The sequence below is a fragment of the Mauremys reevesii genome, unplaced genomic scaffold (assembly GCF_016161935.1).
Source record: "Mauremys reevesii isolate NIE-2019 unplaced genomic scaffold, ASM1616193v1 Contig83, whole genome shotgun sequence".
Classification (NCBI taxonomy): Eukaryota; Metazoa; Chordata; order Testudines; family Geoemydidae; genus Mauremys; species Mauremys reevesii.
Window position 1 is genome coordinate 48,123 of NW_024100899.1, and position 20,701 is coordinate 68,823.

Here is a 20,701-nt window from a genome sequence, read left to right on the forward strand (position 1 = left end):
ATTAGCTATCTCCTGCCACTCAATCTAGGCCAATAGCTACAGCCTGCCCATAGAAACTAGGATCCCACCTTGGATTTTGGTACTGCTGCCTTCTGTAAGCCATTACAATACAAAAGACACTAGTTAAGATTACAATGGCAGGAGACTTGCCCATCTGTTGCTGCACACTTCGATAAGTGTGTTCCTTGTCAGGTTAAAATGAGTCAGGAAGCTTTGTTGGAGCTTTTAATTCCAGTTTTTGGATGATGAAAATTCTTCTCATGGAGCTATAATTTTCACATACCTGATTATTATCCACCCAGTTGATAATTTCATTGCATTTGTCAGGATTTTCTGTTTGTCCTCATCACTGATCTTGCCCTGGAGCTTCTCATCTTCAACAGTGGCCTTCATATTGAAAGCATAGGATTCTAGAGAATTCTTGGAAGACACCTTATCAAGCTGTTTCTTATCTTCTGCTTTGTATTTCTCTGCTTCCTGGACCATGCGTTCAATGTCTTTCTTGCTTAAGCGACCTGTAAGATACGGTAAGTCAGTTGGATTAAGTTTGTAGGCCACATTACTATAAGAAATATTGTACTCATGGAATGAGATTTTTAGGCTTCAAACTATCTACATCAACCCATACTTCCTTTTTGGAGTGTACAGTATGGAGAACCACTGTATCCCTGAAGATGAGAGGAACAAATACAAAACAAAAAACAAGCCAATGTTAAGGTTTTATCAGACTGTAATGCCTGTGTAATTTGCAACATGGTTTTAACATTCCTCATCAGCATGAATGGGTGACCAGGCAGCTGCTTTAGCTTGGGGTACACCCCAGCAAGGTGGTGGTTGTTCTGGGAAAGGAGCTGGAGTTGGTGGTTCCAGTACCCCTAGAGCAATAAGATTGGCCTTCCATTCTACGAATCACTGGTATATGCACTCACCCACCCACTTCAGGTGACATTATGCAGTCCTACAAACTACTGCAGCCCTCTTGCATCTCCTCCCCCACCCCACCTGGACTATGCACTGCCTACCTTTGTCATTGGTAATTGTGATCTTGTTCTCCTTGCCAGTACTCTTGTCCACAGCAGACACATTAAGGAGGCCATTGGCATCAATATCAAATTTACTTCAAGTTGAGGTACACCCCTTGGAGCTGGACGGATGCCAGTCAGCTCAAGCTTGCCCAGCAAGTTGTTGTCTTTTGTCATGGTTCTCTCCTTCATAGACCTGGCCGGGGGTGGGGGCAGGGCGGAGAAGAAACAAGGGCCAACAAGATGAGTGTAAGTATTTTGCTATATGAAGTTTAATCTGTGTTACTTGCAAACTAGTATTTTCCTGAGGATCAGGAAGTCAAGTGAAGTATGTGTTATGGTCGCTCAGACATCCAAGGAAGGTACTTTGAGCCAACATGGGTTTTCAACCTCTAGTAGAAGCTACAAATGATTTTTGGAATGTTATCATAGCAGCCGTAAGTTACTCCTTCACAAATCAACTCTCAAACAGGGAAGGGATTCTTCAAAACCTACCATGCCTTAAGAGAGAGTCTACTCACCGAGATTGACCTGCGCACTCATCAGCAGATAACTTCCATTACAAGTACAGTACTTCCTTACAAGAGGAGTTTGAAGTTTAAACTGGAGGTTCTCAGTACCTGAGACCAGATTATGCTAGTTTTGTTGCAGTACAGAGACTGAAGGGAATTGAGTAGCAGCCCCTTAACCATTTGAAGAATATTACTCCAGCCCAGATACATACTTGAATCAGAAAACTAGGCTGGTTGTCAGAGTAAGTGGAGAATGTCTGAGTCTGCTCGATGGGGATTCTAGTGTTTCGCTTGATCAGGACCGTCATGACACGTCCAGCTGTTTCGATACCAAGAGACAGAGGAGTGACATCCACCAGCAGCAGGTCTGCTACATTCTCAGACTTGTCGCCACACAAGATGGCAGCCTGAACAGCTGGAAAAAAAAAAAAGAAGCTGTGTGAAGACACTACAAAGTAAAATACTGTCACTGGAAAGACAGGTTTCTTTTAACTCGCTCGGACATTCACGGAAGATTTTAACTATCAGTCCACTTCTGGTGGAAAGTATGGATGAATTTGGAACCAAATTCATCAGCATAAATGAACTGGAAAGATGCTATCAATAGGATTTAAGAAATATGCACAGTATTCAACTAAGTGTAAGTGATTTCTCATTGATGCCATTGTGATCCACAGGTCACCAACATTTAAGTGTAAACCTGGGAGACGATCAAACACTAGCCATGGCTTGAGTGCTGTGTTAGTCTTTTGCAGACTTTACATACATCTATACCCATGATCAAACCTGGCATTACAAGCCAAAAAAGTTATTGGGGGAATGAGTTACCTGCACCGTAAGCCACAGCTTCATCAGGATTGATGCTCTTGTTCAACTCTTTGCCACTGAAGAAATCCTGGAGCAGTTGCTGAATCTTGGGGACTTGGGTGGACCCACCAACCAGTACAATATCATGGATCTGTGATTTGTCTAGTCTGGCATCCTGCAGGGCCTTCTCCACAGGATCCAGAGTGCCACGGAACAGATCAGCATTTAACTCTTCAAAACGAGCTCTGGTAATCGAGGTGTAAAAATCAATGTCCTCATAGAGAGTGTCAATCTCAATACTAGCCCGAGTGCTAGAGGAGAGGGTACGCTTTGCATGTTCACAAGCTGTGCGGAGGCGGCGAACTGCTCTCTTGTTCTCGGTAATATCCTTCTTGTGCTTGTGCTTGAATTCAGCAATGAAATGATTGACCATGCGGTTATCAAAGTCCTCCCCACCCAAGTGGTTATTACCTGCAGTTGACTTTACTTCAAAGAGGCCATCCTCAATAGTGAGGATTGAAACATTAAAAGTGCCACCACCAAGATCAAAGATCAGGACATTCCTTTCAGCTCCAACCTGTAAGGAATAGAGAGTTTTGTTACTGATGTTACATCTCACCAATATTGAACTGATTAACAACAATCTACTATGCTGTTTAGCTGTGTTATAGTACAGCTTGTTCACCTTCTTGTCCAAAGCATAAGCAATAGCAGCAGCTGTCGGTTCATTGATGATCCGGAGCACAATGAGACCTGCAATGGTTCCAGCATCTTTTGTGGCCTGGCGCTGGGAGTCATTAAAGCTGGCTGGTACTGTGACCACAGCATTGGTAACAGTCTATGGGCAGGAGAAAGAAGTCAGAATCATCTGAGACTTTCATCTACATGGTAGATGAAATCAAGCTCAAGCTAGGTTTGAAACTATTAACCCCTTAAATTCTAGGAGAGTTAGCTGAGTAAACTCAGCTCTTAATCTCACCTTCCCAAGGTATGCTTCTGCAATCTCCTTCATCTTAGTCAATACCATGGAAGATATTTCCTCTGGGTAGAAGCTTTTGGTCTTCCCTTTGTAGTTGACCTGGACTTTTGGCCTGCCAGCATCATTCACAACAGTGAAAGGCCAATGTTTCATGTCAGACTGGACAACAGCATCATCAAATCTACGACCAATCAGCCGCTTTGCACCTGAAAAGGGTTAACTATTATCAGTAACAACTCCAATTCATCATTCTACAAACACATGCTGTCATTAGCATTTCAGTTATGTCCTGTGTCTAAGTTAACATGAGGCAACTCCACAATAACTCCGCTCCCCAAATATCTAGCTATTTTGGTCACTGGAATTATGGAGACTTAACTCCTGCCATGGTATGAGCACATTTAAGCCATCCTATCTACTAGTATCAGGACAACAGCAAAAATCTCCACTTTATAGGGTAAATGGAGGTTGCATGATTTAGAGCAGTAGTTTTCAACCTTGGATGTGCAGACTGCTCTGGATATCTTAGGCAGTCTGCAGATTACAGGTTGAAAACCACTGATTTAAAGTCCAACTGTATACTAATTAAAATGGAACAGCTGAACTCAATGAAAGCTGAAAATAATAATTAACTAGGATCATTTTAGCTTAAGGACTATGAATCAAACTTGGAGTCTAAATAACTTATGCCTCATGCCAATTTGAGCACCAACCTGCACAACAGGATGTGCTGTAAAAAAGATGGCATTTGTTCCTCCATTCCCAGAATGTGTTCATCGAAAGCAAATACACTGCTACCTAAACTGATGCCAAAATGGAAACAATGGAGAAGCGAGGCCTCTAACTTCCATCTACATCCAAATTAGAGAGCCCAATTCTGCATGATGCTATACCCCCTAACAAGCTGAAGAGCTATACACTTTATGCTAGCTAAGCAATGATACAGCAACTTTATTCAGTTTAATGGTTACACGATTGAAGTACTCTGATCCCAGTTTTAAAGTCTCATTTCATTTTCTTACCAAAGACTGTGTTAGTAGGATTCCTTGAAGCTTGGTTTTTGCAGCATCGCCAATCAGCCTCTCTGTATCTGTGAAGGCAACATAACTTGGCGTGGTCCTGTTACCTGATCATTGGTAAGGATTTCCACCTTGCCATGTTGGAAGACACCAACACAGGAATACGTGGTGCCAAGATCAATTCCAACTGCTGGCCCCTTAGACATTTTGCCTGTAATAAGAAGCTTGTTTACTACACATGCAAACACTTCAGTTTGTTAGCCCATGTTTAAAAATGACCTACATCAGGTACAAGATAGAAGTTAGTGGAACTAATGTTTTCCTTTTTAAAAAAAACTAAAAACATTAGCAACAGTAGCAAGATTTAAACTTCATGAGTTTAGTAGCTCATGTTTCTATTTGCTTACGTGCAAAGTATCAATAATTAACGTGGAGTTGAGTTGCAGAGTAGCTACTAGAACAAAGGCACACAACATGCACAGGATACCATGTGGCCTCAGAGTGAACCAAAAAAGCTTATCTGATAGGACAAAATCCCTTACAAGTTAGTAGCTAAATGACTCATGAAGTCTACATTTACAGCTCAACCTTAAGGTCACATGGCCTTTTAGTCCGGTAGACAAGCCACAGTCCATGCCTAGGGTACAGAATCCTGTATTACATGTTGTAATTTGAGCCATTTGGCCAACAAAAGATGACGGGATGGAAAAAACGTAGCTGGAATTGAATCCTGCTCTGCAGAGCGAACCTCCCGGCATGCAGCAGCAGGTCATTCCAGCCCCATGGGATAAGGGGGCACAGTGCATGCTGGGAAGCGAAGTCTCCATACTGCCCCAAAGCAGCAGCCAGGAAGCAAAGCGGGGGTGTGAAGACCCCAGCACGCATCACTTCACACAGACCACAGGTGGGCCAGGCCCTTGGACTACATGTCCCAGCATCCCCCACCGCATCACATGGCAGGGAAGCCCGGCGCTCTAGCGCTTGCGCTCTCGCCACCCCCTGCGTCGGGCCCCGCTCCCGCCCCAGGTGGTGCCCCCCCCCCGGGCAGCACTGACCCGCGACCGCCCCCGAGGCCGCGGCCGCTCGCGGGTACCCGCCAGACAAGGCCCCGCTCCTACCCGGCCAGCGCCAGCGGCTCCGGCAGGCGGAGAAAGCGAAAGCGAAGCTGCAGCCTAGAGAGCGGCCCCCGGCCCCGCCTCACTTTATATACCACGCCCCTTCCCGCCCGCCGGCCAATCCTGCCGCGCCTCCCCCGGCAGGAGCCAATCGCGGCGAGCGGAGCACGCCCCCTCAGTGACGCACACAGGAAGGAGGCGGGCCGGCCGGCCGCGTTCCCCAACCTTCATGCCGGGGCCCGGCGGCCGGACGGGGTGGAGCGGAGGGAGGGCGGGCTCCAATCAGAGCTCCAGGATGCCGCTGTATTTGCATAAACAGAACTTGACGCCGGCGGGTGGGCCGGTAATTTAACCAATCGTATCACAGCGTGGCTGTATTTGCATATTCCGACCCGGGGTGGGTGGGCGGGAGGCGAGAGTCCGACCCGATCGCGGAGCTGGCCGCGCTCGTTGCCTAGGCGGGAGCCGCGGCCGCGGGGGGAGCGCGGGGCAGGGAAACAAAACGGCGGCTTAGCTGTGGGCGGGGCCGGGAGTCCAAGGGGCCCAATGAGAGACGCGCGGCCCAGGCCGGGGGCTTCAGGGGACCCCCCCCCAGTGGCGCTACAGCCACGCCCCGGAGCCCTCCGCCCGTCCCGTGGTGCCCCTCTCCCTGCCCCCTCCCCGCTGCCTGGGGCTGATGCCAGGCCCTGCTCCCCTCACCCCCAGTCCCTGCAGCGTGTCGCTGGGCGCCGGTGGTGTAGACGCTGCGGCGGCCAGAGGGTCCTTCAGTCGCTGTAGTCAGCCATCCTCACCCATAGGTGCTGGAACTGCAGGGGGCTGCAGCACCCCTGACTTGCAGTGGTTCCATTATAGACAGGATTTACAGTTCGGTTCAGTGGCTCTCAGCACCCCCACCATAAACATTGTTCCGCACCCCATAACCCCACCCCAGGCAGGCAGCTGGGAAGAATTCTTCAATCACAGAGCCCTGTCTACACCAGGGCATAGGTTGGCATAGCCACGGCATGGGGGGAAGAGGGACCAAACGTCTCACTTCCCTGAGTGATGTAGCTAGGTCGGCCTGAGTTTATTGTATATAAGAGCTATGTATTATTAATTATTAAAGGCAAAAAAAAAAGCCCCTCTCCCACTGCCTGCTCGTCCGTACTCTTCAAGGTCAAGTGTTCTCGGTCAACCTTTGAAAACAAGTACAGGCACAGATTAAATATATTACCATTGGTTTGTTTTTGTTTGTTTATTTTACTTTTCAATAGTAAATGTCTGGGGAATAGTCACAAAACAATTTCGCGTTGAATAAGGAGTTGCTAATGTGAAGAGATTGAGTAACACTGCTTCCCAGAAAAGTGTAATGCACCCCACCTCTCCATCATCACATACTTCACCCACCATGCCAGACTAGAAGTACTGACAGTGGATCAGCCACTGACGCATCTAACCTAGTATCCTGTCTTCACCAGTGGCCAGGACACAGCTGTTTAATTCCTATGTATCCTACTGTGCAATATCATACCATAGGCTTCTCCATAAAGGGATAAATCAGTTGTTTAAGTAGTGTGGGTTCATTTCCAACAATGGCTAATACATGATATTTTAATGGCGATCATGCACTGTTTGCATCTCACTGTGTAATACCAAACCATACGGGAGGCAGTGTGGTTAGTGGTTAGAGCACTAGACTGGGACTCAGAAGACCTGGTTTGTCTCACGGGCCTACCATGGTGACCGCGGGCAAGTCACGGCATCTCATGCCTCAGTTCCCCTATCTATAAAATGGGGAAAATGATACTGACCTCTTCTGTAAAGCACTCAGCAATCTAATGAAAAGCACTGTAGATAATCTACCAATCATTATTACCACTACCATGCGGTGGAATAGATGAATAGTCCATTTTGTCTGCTGTCCTATCTCCAATAGTGTCTAATGCTGAATGCTTCAGAGGAGGCAAAACAAATGTGTCTACTTCTTCAATCTTCTATTATAGAACATTACAGTATGCCACACCAGAACTTTCTGAGGTCTATTTTAGCTGATATTCTGCCTCAGACAGTGGCCAATTCTGGATGCTTTGGTGAAAGGTGTAATCCTGTTCCCCTGCATAATGTACTTCACTATCTAATATACCATAGGATTTTCCATAGCAAAATAGGTCAGTGGGCCTATAAGGTATCCTATCACCAACAGTGGCCAGTGCTACATGATTCAGAGGAAGAATAAAAACCTTCACAAGTTCCCATCTCCCCCCCCCCCACCCAGCTTGCACAGCGGGAGGGGCTGAGCAGGAAGTTCTGATGGGGTAAGAACTGCAAATCCTGGAAGGAGCCTGTGCCAGGAACCAGGTGGTGCAGAAACCACAGCCCCCCTCCCCACCTCTAAGCCCCCCTTGGCTGGCACTGGATCGTGCCTCCTGTGGCCTCACTCTGCCACCTACACAAGCCCTGGAGGGCAGGGAATAGCCACGGTGCTGGGCCCCCCATCCAATTGAAGTGGTCAGTGTCACAGTGAGTGACCCAAGGTGTGTGTACAGAATGGGGATGGTGTGTGTGTGTGTGTCTATTTCTGTGTGTTTTTGTGTATGTCTGGTTTTCTGCAGTGGTTGTGTGGGGGAGTTATTGCAGCTGTGGGGGTTATTGTGGCTGTGCAGGTGTGTGTTCATGTGGCTGGATTTGTGTGTGTGTTTGCATCTGTTAGTAGTTGTGTTGGTGTTGGCTGGACTTATGCGGGTGTTTGTGTATATTAGCAAGTGTGTGTGTGTGTGTGGCTGGATTCATGCATGTGTTTGTGTATGTTTGCAATTGTGTGTGTGTGTGTATGTGTGTGCGAATGCTCTGCTGCCCTCTGCCGGCGCAACAACCGTTTCTCCATATGTCACAGCCCCCATACCGTCGACCCCCGGTGGTGATTTCCCCATCTTACAAGGGCTGGCTGGCCTGACCCTTCTCCCCTCTGCGCAGTGTGGCGGGGGCTGCAGCTCACCCCCTGGGGGCAGGAGGGCCCAGGTGCAGGGCACTGGGCTCCAATGCACCTGGAGAGTAGCTCAGGTGAGGCAGGGCAGGGCGTGTGGTGTCCGTTCTGTGTTGCCTGGTGCTGGGCCATTGCACAATCCCCAGCCACGCTGCACAGCGCCCCCCGAGAGGGGGCAGGGGGCCAAGCAGACGAGCCAGCATGAGGGGGTGAGGATGTGTGGCTGGGGGGAGGAAAACCTTGGGCTGCACACATCATAGTTATGCCCATGGTGGCTGCAAAATCTTTTTATGTACTTCTTCTTATCAGCAGTGTATTGTTTTCTCTGGTGATTAGAACTTGACCAAGAAATTTGTACCTTGATAAAATAATCGACTGCCCCTGGTGAAGACAATGGACTTGACACCCATTGGGGTGTCCCTACACAGGTACAAGTACTAACAACAGTGGCTGCCTTTTAGGCATAGTTTTTAATCAGGCCAATAAATGAAACAACCCCTTTTAAAATCATTTCTCAGCCTGAGTCCTTCACCCACATTCAAACACCCATATATGAAGTAATTGTAGCTGAGTGTTTAAGGCAATGGACTAGAAATCCATTGGGGTTGCCCTGTGTGGGTTCAAATCCTGCTAACTACAGAAACACTGAATTGTTATTATTATTACTGTAGTCTTAGTACCTGAGCATCCACAGTGCAAACTGGAGCCAGATCTAGTTTCACTCTGTCTACACTTAAAACGCTGCTGTGGCACTGCTATAGCACTTTGGAGTAGACAGTGACTAGAGGGGTTTTCCCATCCCTGTAATAGCTGCATTGACAGAACAATTCTAACCAGGGCTTAGGTCACCTTAACTCTATGGGTCTGGGGTGGGGATTTTTCACACCCTGAGAGACGTCGCTCTGCCAGTTCAGTGCCCAGCGTACACCAGCCCTTAGATCCCTCTGGGTATTTCAATGCAGGCACTGACCTGTGAGAGGAAAACATCAGCTCACAAACACAGAGACTGAATTCCCCACATTCAATCTCTCTGCACTTTCCAGAAAGTCACGAAATTCAATTCATTCTTGCTAGGACAGAGAAAAAATAAGTGACACTAAGTTTTTGGCTTGATTAAATAAAATTAAGTGTTTAATTAATATAGTAAAAATATGTCCTGATTCTTCTAACTAACACCACAACGTGAAGACAGAGACAATACTTGTCAGTGACGATTCATTTCACAAATGATCTTCCCATTATTAATTTCCACGCCGCCCCCGTTGGTGGTCTGGGCACCTCAGTGTCACTGATCTGCATTCACCTTCCTTAGAATTGTTCTCGGACATTCCCAAATTTGGAAAATTGTGCAGTTCAGAATGTGAATAGTGACCCGGCTCCTTCCTGCACCTGCTCAACATTGCTCCACAGCAGCTTCTCCCCCTGCAGAGTCACCCCAGCACTGCAGTGCAGCCGCCCAGGGTTCAGCAGGGCCCCCTGGCAAGGACAGTGGGTGCAGCTAACAGCCCGGTGTGCCTGGCACAAAGCAATACCCCCTACACACAAGTACAGAGACTGAATTCCCCAACTTTAACATCATGACACTCTGTAGAAAGCCACACGTGTCAGTTGTATTTTGACAGGGAGATGCAAAAATCAGGTGACATTATCTGATTAAAATATGAGCATATAGATCATTATTGCAACCACTGTTATATATTTGCTACAAATCTGGTACAAAATGTGGCATGTAAGATGTGTATGAAAAGATTATGATTTGCTGAATATGATGATGCTATTTGTATGCATGTATAATTTTTGTACTTGAAGTTGTGAGCACTGGCTCCATACTTGTATTTCAAATACGTTTGCTCCTGGGGTAACGCCCACAAGGTAGTTAGCCAGTGAGTGGCCCATCAAAAGGACACAACTCACAGTGGACCATGGCAGACACCCATCTACACTGAACAGACTTTTCTGTGAACGTTCCATCTGACGTATCCTGCAAAGTGTCCATCCTGCAATAACTGAGCAAAATCAAGCATGGATGTGGACTTGCCCATGTGACTCCAAGCTCCCATCTTTCACCTGTGATTTTCCACTAGCTGTGCTGAGGACTTTGAAACAACGGCTTTCCCTCCACATGGCAGAAGTTATGTGAGGCCCTGGAAACATCTCCACTGTGCCTCTTTCCTGCTCAACCCTCTGGACTATGGACTTATAGGGGGGAGGAATAGCTCAGTGCTTTGCACATTGGCCTACTAAACCCAGGGTTATGAGTTCAATCCTTGAGGAGGCCACTTAGAGATCTGGGGCAAAAATTGGTCCTGCTAGTGAAGGTAGGGGGCTGGACTTGATGCCCATTTGAGGTCCTTTCCAGCTCTAGGAGATTGGTATATCTCCAATTATTATTACCTTGCCCAGCCTCACCTGAGCTGCTCTCCAGGTGCATTAGAGCCCAGCACCTTGGCACTTCTGCCCCACAGGGGGTGAGCTGCACCACACTCTGCAGAGGGGAGAAGGGTCAGGCCAGCCAGCCCTTGTAACATGGGGAAATCACCACTGGGATCGACGGTACGGGGGCTGTGACATACAGAGAAACAGTTGTCGCGCCGGCAGAGGGCAGCAGAGCACACACACAATTGCAAACATACATGAACACCTGCACAAATCCAGCCAACACCAACATGAGCCAGGGGAGCAGAGCAGGCTGGGGCTGGGTCACTCCACTTACCATGCAGGGGTGGGGGGGTGGAACTGGGAAGCCCCCCCTGCAGGAGCTCCCCACCCCAGCTCACCTCCGCTCCGCCTTCTCCCCTGAGCTCGCCAGCACAGCTCCACTTCTCCTGCCTCCCAGGCTTGCGGTGCCAATCAGCTGTTTAGTGCTGCAAGCCTGGGAGGGGAGGAGAATTAGACAGGGGGCAGCGTGCTCAGGGGAGAAGACGGAGCAGAGGTGAACTGGGACAGGGAGCGGTTCACCTGCACGCCCCCACCCCCGTTACTTGCTGCGGGCAGCCCTCCCCCCGCACCTCCCAGCCCCCTGCCCCAGCTCACCTCCACTCCACTGCCCACCCTGAGTGCGCTTTTTGGTGCCGCCAACCACTTGGCACGCTGGGCAGCCGACTAGTTTGCCTAGTGGTTGCACCGGCCCTGGCCACTGCCTGTCAGCAGGATTCCTCCTCCTCCTCCCTCCTGTGCCTCAGTGCAACTAAATCTCTGCACCTAGACAGCCGGTCCGTCCGCTGCACCCCAATCCCCCATGCCTGAGCCTCCCTGCCAAACCCTGCACCTGGCTCCAGAGAATTAAGTCTCATATCTCACTGGGAACGCGACTTCTTGTGCCCAGGGAGTCTTGGCCCCCCTCAGTAGCTGACCTGAGAAACACAGTGTCTGCAAAAGCAGCAAAGAGTCGTGTGGCACCTTATAGACTAACAGACGTATTGGAGCATGAGCTTTCGTGGGTGAATCCCCACTTTGTTGGATGTGTCAGTGTCGCCTTTTCCAAAGAAGTGCCTGGAGGGCCTTTTTCTGTGTGACCACGTGGCCTAATGGATAAGGCGTCTGACTTTGAATCAGGCGGTCGAGTCCCTTCGTGGTTGTGCTTGTGCAGTTTTATCTTTGGGCTGAACGTCCTGCTCCCTTCAGGGCTGGAACCTCTTCTTGGCCGCTCAGGCCAATGCTCTGGCTTCAGCTAGAGCCCCGGGAAGGAGTTGGGGGTTGGGCGTCACAAAGGCTGGGGCATGAGCCCCAGGTGCTTCCAGTCTCGCCTTTGCCCTTCCTCACTTGCCAGAGAAAATGGGCGGCTGCCCGGGCTAGTGTGTGGAGCAGTTTCCCTCTTCCAAGTGTGCGCCTGTCCCTGTGCTGGAGGGTACTTGCTACATAGCACCTTGGGAGCCTGGGTGTTTCTCTGCTTCTCGCCAGCTGGGGTAAAATCTCCTGCCCCACTGCCAAAGTGAGCACAGAGAGTGGGAACGGTAAGAGGCGCCACCGGGGGGCTGGCCCTGCTTTCCTACCATCTTCGATAATGGCCACAGAGCATCAGCAGCCTCTCCAGATGCTGGTCTGTGGGTGGCCTTCAGTGGGGTTTGGCATGGCAGGGAGCAGCCTGGCTGGGTGTTTTTGTGCCTGTCTGCTGGCCACACATAGGCATGGTCCTGCCCTCCTCTTGCCCTGCCCTCGGCTGCTCTGTGGCTTTTAAGCCTTCCCTTGGAGCCGTCAGTACCAGCCGCCTCTGCTCTAGGTGCCCAGAGGAGGAGAGGTCTGCTGGGCTCTGTGACGAAGTGGGGGATTTTCTTAGGGTTTTCTGTGTTTTCCAGTGGTTCGCATGCACAGGGAGCGGGACTCAGTGTCCCCGGGTGTTACTGGTTTAACGAGGTGAGGGGAGAGGGAGTTTGTTGTTACAGAGGATCGGAGAGGGACTTGGGACCCTAGCTGATGGCCTGGAGGATGGAGACCCCAGCGACTGGTGACCTGGTGACCCGGACACCCAGCTCAGGAGTCACAGCCAGTTCTGGCCAGTGAGAGGACAATGGGCTGCGGGGAGAGGACCCCGTGACCAACCTGTTCCAGCCAGAGGGGGGCAGAGAGGGGAGGAGGCCCAGGCAACCCTGTTTACCTGGAGAAAAGACAATGGACAGAGGTGGGGCCTGGGGCCCGGGATATCGGAGGCCCAGCTGGGAAGCAGGGGGGCTCTGGGCTGGCGAGGGGAAGCAGGCAGAGCCCACCTGGCTGCAAGGGGACTGGGATGTGCTGTTACTGTGAGAGGCCAGGCCTGAGGCCCTGAGAGTTTCCTGTGCTGTGTTCAACTCTCAATAAACCCTCCTGTTTTATGCTGGCTGAGGGTCACTCCGGGCTAGAGAACAGGGGGCATCAACCCCTTCGGGGGTGAGGAGGCCCAGGGGGTCCAGAGCGTGGACTCCCTGAGGGGGCCCACGGCGAGAGACAGACGTGCTAAGGCTCAGAGAGGTGCGGCTCCAGGAGGTGGAGGGGCCTGACCCCGAGAGAGAGTGGACCCCCGAGAAGGGCTGTCGCACTGAAAGGGGCACCCCCCACGGACCGCACGGGGCCAAGAGTGGGCACGATCTGTGAGTCCGTGACAGGCAGTGACATCACAAAGGCCTTTTGCAGGACCTCAGACTATTGGTCAAAGGTGGTGGGGAGGTGGTGACCTCACAGACAGATGCTGACATCAGCCAGGCAGGACAGGGGCGAGGGGCCAGGGAAACCTCAGAGACCCTGTGGCTTTGCTTCAGCAAGTCTCCTTCTCCAGGTCTCTCTTTGAGGACTGAGAGAGTATTCGGGTTCACGGACATGAGTGCCAGGAGGAACCTCTTTCGAGTTTTCTCCTTCCCTTTTCCTGATTTTACTAGAAAACAGCCGTCCCTGTTTAGAAGGTAAGAGCCTACTCTAGGGAAGGGGTGTCCTGGGGGTGTCACAGTTCGGATGCCGGTGCCCCCCCCCATGTAAGGAAGTTCCCGCTACCCTGCTCTGTGTTCGCAGTGTGGGAGAGAGCAGCATCCACGGCAGTGATTTGCTCCTGGCTGCTGGAGCAGAGCAGCAGGCTCAGCTGTCAGAACTTCCCGGAGTGATGAAAGGGGAGGGGCCCATGGCTCTGTAGCAGGAATGCAGGGCAGGCGAGTTCACAGAGGGCATAGTGGGATACTGGAGGAGGCCAGTTATGGTGATATAATGAACAGCAGCGTCTACACTGACACTCTGTCACTTTAAGTTTGCTGCAAAAAGCTCATCGAAGTGGTTTTATTTGGTCACCAAAACAGGGCAGTTTTGTCACCAGATGTGGCATTGCAGTGCCAACCGAGGGAGTGTTGTGTGTTTTTCACACACCTGAGCAATATAATTCTGCTGAAATAACTTTGTAGTGCAGACCTGGCCAAAGATTCACACACACACAGAGCTTGCAAGAAAAACCTCACCTGCTGCTCTGCTTTGTGGGGCCCAGGTGGGGATGCAGGGAGTCAGGTGTGAGCAGACACTCTACTTTAGCCACAGGCAAGCACCCTGGTTTAGCTGGTTAAAGTACCTGTTTTGTAAACAGGAGATGCTGGGTTCAACTCCCAGTGGTGCCTTGTTGAGATGCTTTTAGAGCACCTGGTATTAGCTACTGTCAGAAGATAAAATACAGAGCTAGGTGGACCTTTGGTCTAGCCCAGTGTGGTTTTTCTTATGGTTTAAATTACACTCACTGGCACTGATAATAGAGTTACTGAAAGTTTGGGAGTTAAGAGCTGATAGGTCAGTGGTCCAAGCCCCTTGCAGGTGGTCCCCTCCCTCTGGGACAGGGGCAGGTCTGAGCTATCGCACCAAATGCTCATTATGGCTTCCAGAATCTGTGGGCAGCTCATTTAGTTTACACACAGGGTTGAGTCCTTGATTCACACATCAAGGATAACAACACTTTGTTTCTCCTGCCCCAATAACATGGAGACTGGGAATCCAACACCAGCCACCAGTGATCATTTCGGCAAGCAACCCAACCTATTTCCAACATACTGTGAAATCCACATGCAGACTCATACACGAAACCTTGCAAGAAAATCTTCCTGAGGGGGTCTGAAGCACATGCTGCTGGAGGGCCGGAGGGAGCCGGGGGGGGGGATTGAGGAGCCGCAGGCGGAGGGGGGACTGGGGGTTGGGGTTGAGGGGCCCTGGGGAGAGGAGGGGCTGTGGGTTGGGATTGAGGGCACTGGGAATAGGAGGGGGCTGTGGGTTGGGACAGAGGAGAAGGGTGAAGAGGAGCAGGCTCCAGTTGGGAGTGAGGAGCAGTGAGCATAGGAGGGACTGAGGGTTGGGTCTGAGGGGCACTGGGAAAAGAGGGGACATGGGTTTGGGCTGAAGGGCATCTTCATTTGGGGATCCAGCAGGACAGGGGAAGGCAGCAGGTGATTCTAATTCCTTAGGGATATTCTGTGTGTTTGTCTGTGTGTGTAGGGGAGGAACATGCTCTATGCCCAGAGGCCTTTATTCCTCCAGGCTGCAAGGACAGAGGGGATGTCAAGGAGTTGTTCCTTCAATCCCCCCCACACAAAGGCCCTTCTTAGGAAAGGAAAATCCTGAAGAGAAAGAGTAACACCAAAGAAGAATCCAGAAAGTCAGATTTTTACAATCATACTGAGAAGTTTATCACCTGACCAGGGACTTGAAACCTGGACCCTCAGATTAAAAGTCTGATGCTCTGCCAACTGAGCTAGCCAGGCTCACATAGGAAAAGTGCAAGTTGGTGCAGAGGTGAAGCTAGTCAAGAAAAATCAAGCAGGAAACTATTGGGGAAACCTGCTGCTCTCTCTCTCTTCCCAGCCCTGGCCTGGCCTGGTATTAGTGCTGGTTAAAAAGAGGGGAAAATATCGGCATCTACCAGCCTCTCATAGCTGTACAAGACTCAGGCACAATACAGAGGTGCCCATCTGCAAGTGCCGAATGGTTGGATTGGCTAATGCAACCTGTAGACGTCCAGGGCACACTGGGATATCGAGCCGAGTGTCCATCACCATCATCATTTCGAAGGGATAATGATAATGGTAGCAAGGTTCACAACTGACTCAGCAGTTGCATACAAAGGTGCATGTTTGGCAGTTACATTGGGAAATTCTGGCTCCTTCTCAGGCTCAGGTTGGCCACCCCGGTCTAGATGTAGAAGTTACAACATTTAAACTTGAAAGAGGGGCCAATTTCCCCATCATTTCCCACCTTTACATCCAAACACAATGACTTTCTGAATGAACCTTCCTCGTTCAGCCAGAAGATCTTGGGGTGGTTGTAGGAGTCACTGGATAAAATTCTCTGGACTCTGTTCTGAATCAGGTCAGAGCAGAGGTCCCTAGTGATCTAGTCTGCCTGTAAAATCTATATATCAACACCAAATATGGTGTGAAATTAATCCTCAGAAATGGCTGTTCCCCACCCAGACCCCAGCAAAGGGCTCTCCAAGGAAGGGGGCTGTTGAGGAAGGAAAGATGAAAGATGTCCTCTCCCTGGAGGGACTGGGCTCTGCGCTTTGGACAGAAAGGAGGGGAAGGAAATGGTCACACGATGGCAGCAGAACCTAAGAAATGAAACACAACAGGCTTCTGAGCACGTTGCTTCTGAACAGTGAATGAACCTGACTCCGGGATCATGAAAAGCCAAAAGCCGTTTCTTTCTATGCCCGGGAGAAAAGAGTTCCAATCATTCCTGCCCGTTTACTTTTGAATTATTTTACATTATAAAGAAAATTGTAACAAAATTAGTCTGAACTTGAGCTGCCTGTTATTAAAAGCTGGTTCCCCAATTCAGTTCCAACTGCTCTGCTAGAAACACCCCCAGGTCCCTGCTCACCCCAGGAAGAGGAAAAAGAGAAACCCCCACTGGGCACTGCCCTTGGCTCCAGGCTGCTGTCCCGGGGTGCGGGTGGGGACTGATTGTTTGCTGCTGGGGAGGGAGCCAGTAGAGGCCTCTGGTGCTCTGCTCCTAGCATCTGCCTGGCCCAGGCTGTCCTCTGCCTCAGCTGCTGCTCCCGGCCTGCTCTAGAGTCACACACGCAGGGCCCCCAGGGGAACAGAGGCTGGGACAGGGCAGCAGCCTGGGCTGGGCTGGGCTGGGAAGATGCTGGGAGTTCTCGTTCCCTGAGAACTGGCCTGGCTCCCTTCTCAACAGCAAACAAATCAATTCCATGTCCCCTCCCCAGAAAAACCAGCCTGGAGCCAAGGGCAGCAGGGGACGATTCCCTCCAGTTCCCACTGAGGCAGGAGAGAACCCAGGGTGTTTCTAGCAGAGCTTATGGAACTGACGTGGGGAAACCAGCCTTTAACAACAGGCAGTTCCAGTTTAAGCTAAGTGTTTTTAACAATTTTTACAACATTAAATAACCCTTCAATCATAGTGTCACCATCCGTAACATTGCTTCAGCCTTACAGGTTCCCAAGTGCAAAACTAAACATCTCTTCAAAGACAAGGGAGTGGAGCTCAGTCAGTGTTCAGAGTCATCCCACATAAAAGAACCATGTTGTGGTACATACTGGCCCCATCATGTGGCCATCGCCTTTCCCTCCTCTCTGTTAAAAGTTTTAGTATTTTGCACAGAAACCTTCTTCCCTCAGGAGAGACTTGGGAACCAGGGCTGCCAGCCAGACAAAAACTTTTAAGAGGAGGCGTAACCTGTCAAAAAATGATCTCCCTTCTTCAGTTCAGTGACACCTTGAAATGTTACTTGTCCCGGCAGAGCTGGAGGATTGAAAGCCGCTACATCAAACCCCTGTGTAGCTCACAGGAATGGACATAAACACTCCCTGGTATCTGAAGAGATGTTTAGTTTTACCCTTGGTAAACTACAAGACTAAAGGGAAAGGCAGTGGTGCCAAATATATAGAGTGAAACACGAAACAATCGTCATAGTTATGCCCATAGTGACTGCAAAATTTTTCTATATACTTCTTATTATTTTCTCTGGTATCTAGACATTGACTAGACCTTGACCAAGAAATTTGGCTCTTGATAAAATAATCAACTATCCCTGGTTAATGGAATGGACGAGAAATCCTTTGTGGTCTCTCCACGCAGGTTCAAATCCTGCCAGCTACAGCTGCAGTATATTGTCATTACTGTTGTCTTAGTGCCTGAGCATCCACAGAGCCAAACTGGGGCCAGATCTAGGGTACGTCTACACTACGGGATTATTCCGAATTTGCATAAACCGGTTTTGTAAAACAGAATTTATAAAATCGGGTGGAGCGCGGCCATACTAAGCACATTAAATCGGTGGTGTGCGTCCATGGTCCGTGGCTAGCGTCGATTTCTCGAGCGTTGCACTGTGGGTAGCTATTCCCTAGCTATCCCATAGTTCCCGCAGCCTCCCCCGCCCCTTGGAACTTCCGGGTTGAGATCCCAGTGCCTGATGGGGCAAAAATCATTGTCGCGGGTGGTTCTGGGTAAATGTCGTCAGTCACTCCTTCGTCTGGGAAAGCAACGGCAGACAAGCATTTTGTGCCTTTTTCCCCTGGATTGCCCTGGCAGATGCCATAGCATGGCAATCATGGAGCTTGTTTTGCCGTTTGTGACTCTCACCGTATGTGTACTAGATGCCGCTCACAGAGGCGATTCAGCAGCGCTACACAGAAGCATGCTTTTGCTTTTGCATGACAGCAGAGATGGTTACTAGCCATATTGCACCATCCAAACCCTTCCATAAATTGAAACTGAGGATGATCATGGCTACCAGTCCTTTTGTACCATTTGCTGCTAGTGCCCCTGGCCGATCAGCCAGGGGCGCAAAAGCCAAGATTGGTTACTAGCCATATTGCACCTTCCATCGTTTTGTACCATTAGCTGCTGTCATAAGTGCCCCTGGCCGATCAGCCAGGGGCGCAAAAGCAAAAATTGGGAATGACTCCCTGAGTCAATCCCTCCTTTTTGGTATCTAAAAATAGAATCAGTGCTGCCTAATAGAGGCAAGTGTACTGGAGAACCACCGTATCATAGAACCAGAAAGCACAGCTGCTCTGTGTCAGAGCCTGCAGAAATTATGATCTGTATGCTATTCACAGGGGGTGCTCCTGTAACAACCCCACCTGTTGATTCCGTTCTTCCCCCAGCCTTTCTTGGCTACCGTAGCATTGTCCCCCCACTTGTGTGATGAATTAATAAAGAATGCAGGAATAAGACACACTGACTTGTTAGTGAGAAATGAGTGGAAGGCAGCCTCCAGCTGCTATGATAGTCCAGACAGGACATTAAGCAGTGTATAGGAGAGAAGCCCAGCATCCCACTGCTAGTCCAGGGGCAACTGAATCTTTTCTTTACACATGAAGGGTGGGGGCTGATGGAGCTCAGCCCCCTGTTGCTATGATGAGGATGGTTACCAGCCATATTGCACCATCCATCCACCAGAAAAAAAATTAGGGCCAATAGGCTGATGATGAGGATGGATTTCCAGCTTTTTGTACCATCAGCCGCCCATGGCGGGGGGGGGGGGGGGAGCAAGGATGCTGGTGTTGAGTGCTGCACTATCGCGTCTATCTGCAGCATTCAGTAAAGATAGGGTGACATGTAAAAGAGTCAGAGGATTGTTTTACCTTTCGCTTCTGGGGTGGGTGTGGGGGGGGAGTAGATTGCCAAGCTATGCCCTGACCCGCGGACACTGTGTTTGACCCTAGAAGCATTTGGAGCTCAGCCAAGAATGCAAATACTTTTCGGAGGCTGCAGGAACTGTGGGATAGCTTCAGTCCTCCAGTCCATGAGCATCCATTTGATTCTTTGGCTTTCCGTTACGCTTGTCACGCTGCAGTGCGCTGAGTCCCTGCTATGGCGTCTGTCTGGAGATTTTTAAAAAAGGATTCTGAATTTCATCTTCTGTAACGGAGCGCTGATAGAACGGATTTGCCTGCCCTTACAGCGATCACATCCGCATGGTCCATGCGGGAGCTCTTTTTTTATTTTGATTTCGGACTGCATCACCACCCGTGCTGATCGGAGCTCCACGCTGGGCAAACAGGAAATATTCAAAAGTTCGCGGGGCTTTTCCTGTTTACCTGACCACTGCATCCGAGTTCAGATTGCGGTCCAGAGCGGTCACTGGTGCACTGTGGGATAGCTCCCGGAGGCCAATACCGTCGATCAGCGTCCACACTAACCCTAATCCGATATGTTAATACCGATACTAGCGTTACTCCTCTCATTAGGGAGGAGTACAGAAACCGGTTTAAAGGGCCATTAAAATCGATATAAGGTGCCTCCTAGTGTGGACGGTTTTGGCGTTAAATCGGTTTTACGCTCCTAAAACCGATTTAAACGCCTAGTGTAGACCAGGCCCTAGTCTCACTCTGAGGCTGGCTACACTTAAAATACTGCTGTAGCACTTTGGAGAAGACAGTTGCTACAGTGAGGGGAGTGGTTTTGCATCCCTGTAATAGCTACATTGACAGAACAATCTTTCCTTTCATTTAGCACTATCTAACCACGGCTTAGGTCAGCTTAATTATACTGGTTCTGGGGTTTTTCACACCCTGAAAGACGTACTTGTTAGAGGGTTTATCCCAACACCCTCCCATTCCCTGGTCCTTCTTGCGTGACCAGAGAGCAGCAATACACGAAGTTCAAAGGTGCAAACAATTCAATGTTTATTGGGGTAAACTTCCAATGAGTAATGATTCCAATTTCCTTCCTCAGTGTCCCCCTTCCCAGCTCTGACACCACAGAGCCTTGCCTGTGTCCCTGTTCCCCTTCCCTGTTCCTATTCCCCCCCTTAGCAAAACATAATTCCAATTCCCCTACCCCCCATTCCCATTCCCCCCCTTACTTCCTGACTGACTGCAGACT

At 49.9% G+C, this 20,701-nt stretch overlaps 1 pseudogene; it reads right to left on the bottom strand.

Annotated features, from left to right (window-relative positions):
• Positions 1–1,418: 1,418 nt before the first annotated feature.
• Positions 1,419–5,528, bottom strand: LOC120394909 (annotated as a pseudogene).
• Between the last annotated feature and the right edge of the window lie 15,173 nt (positions 5,529–20,701).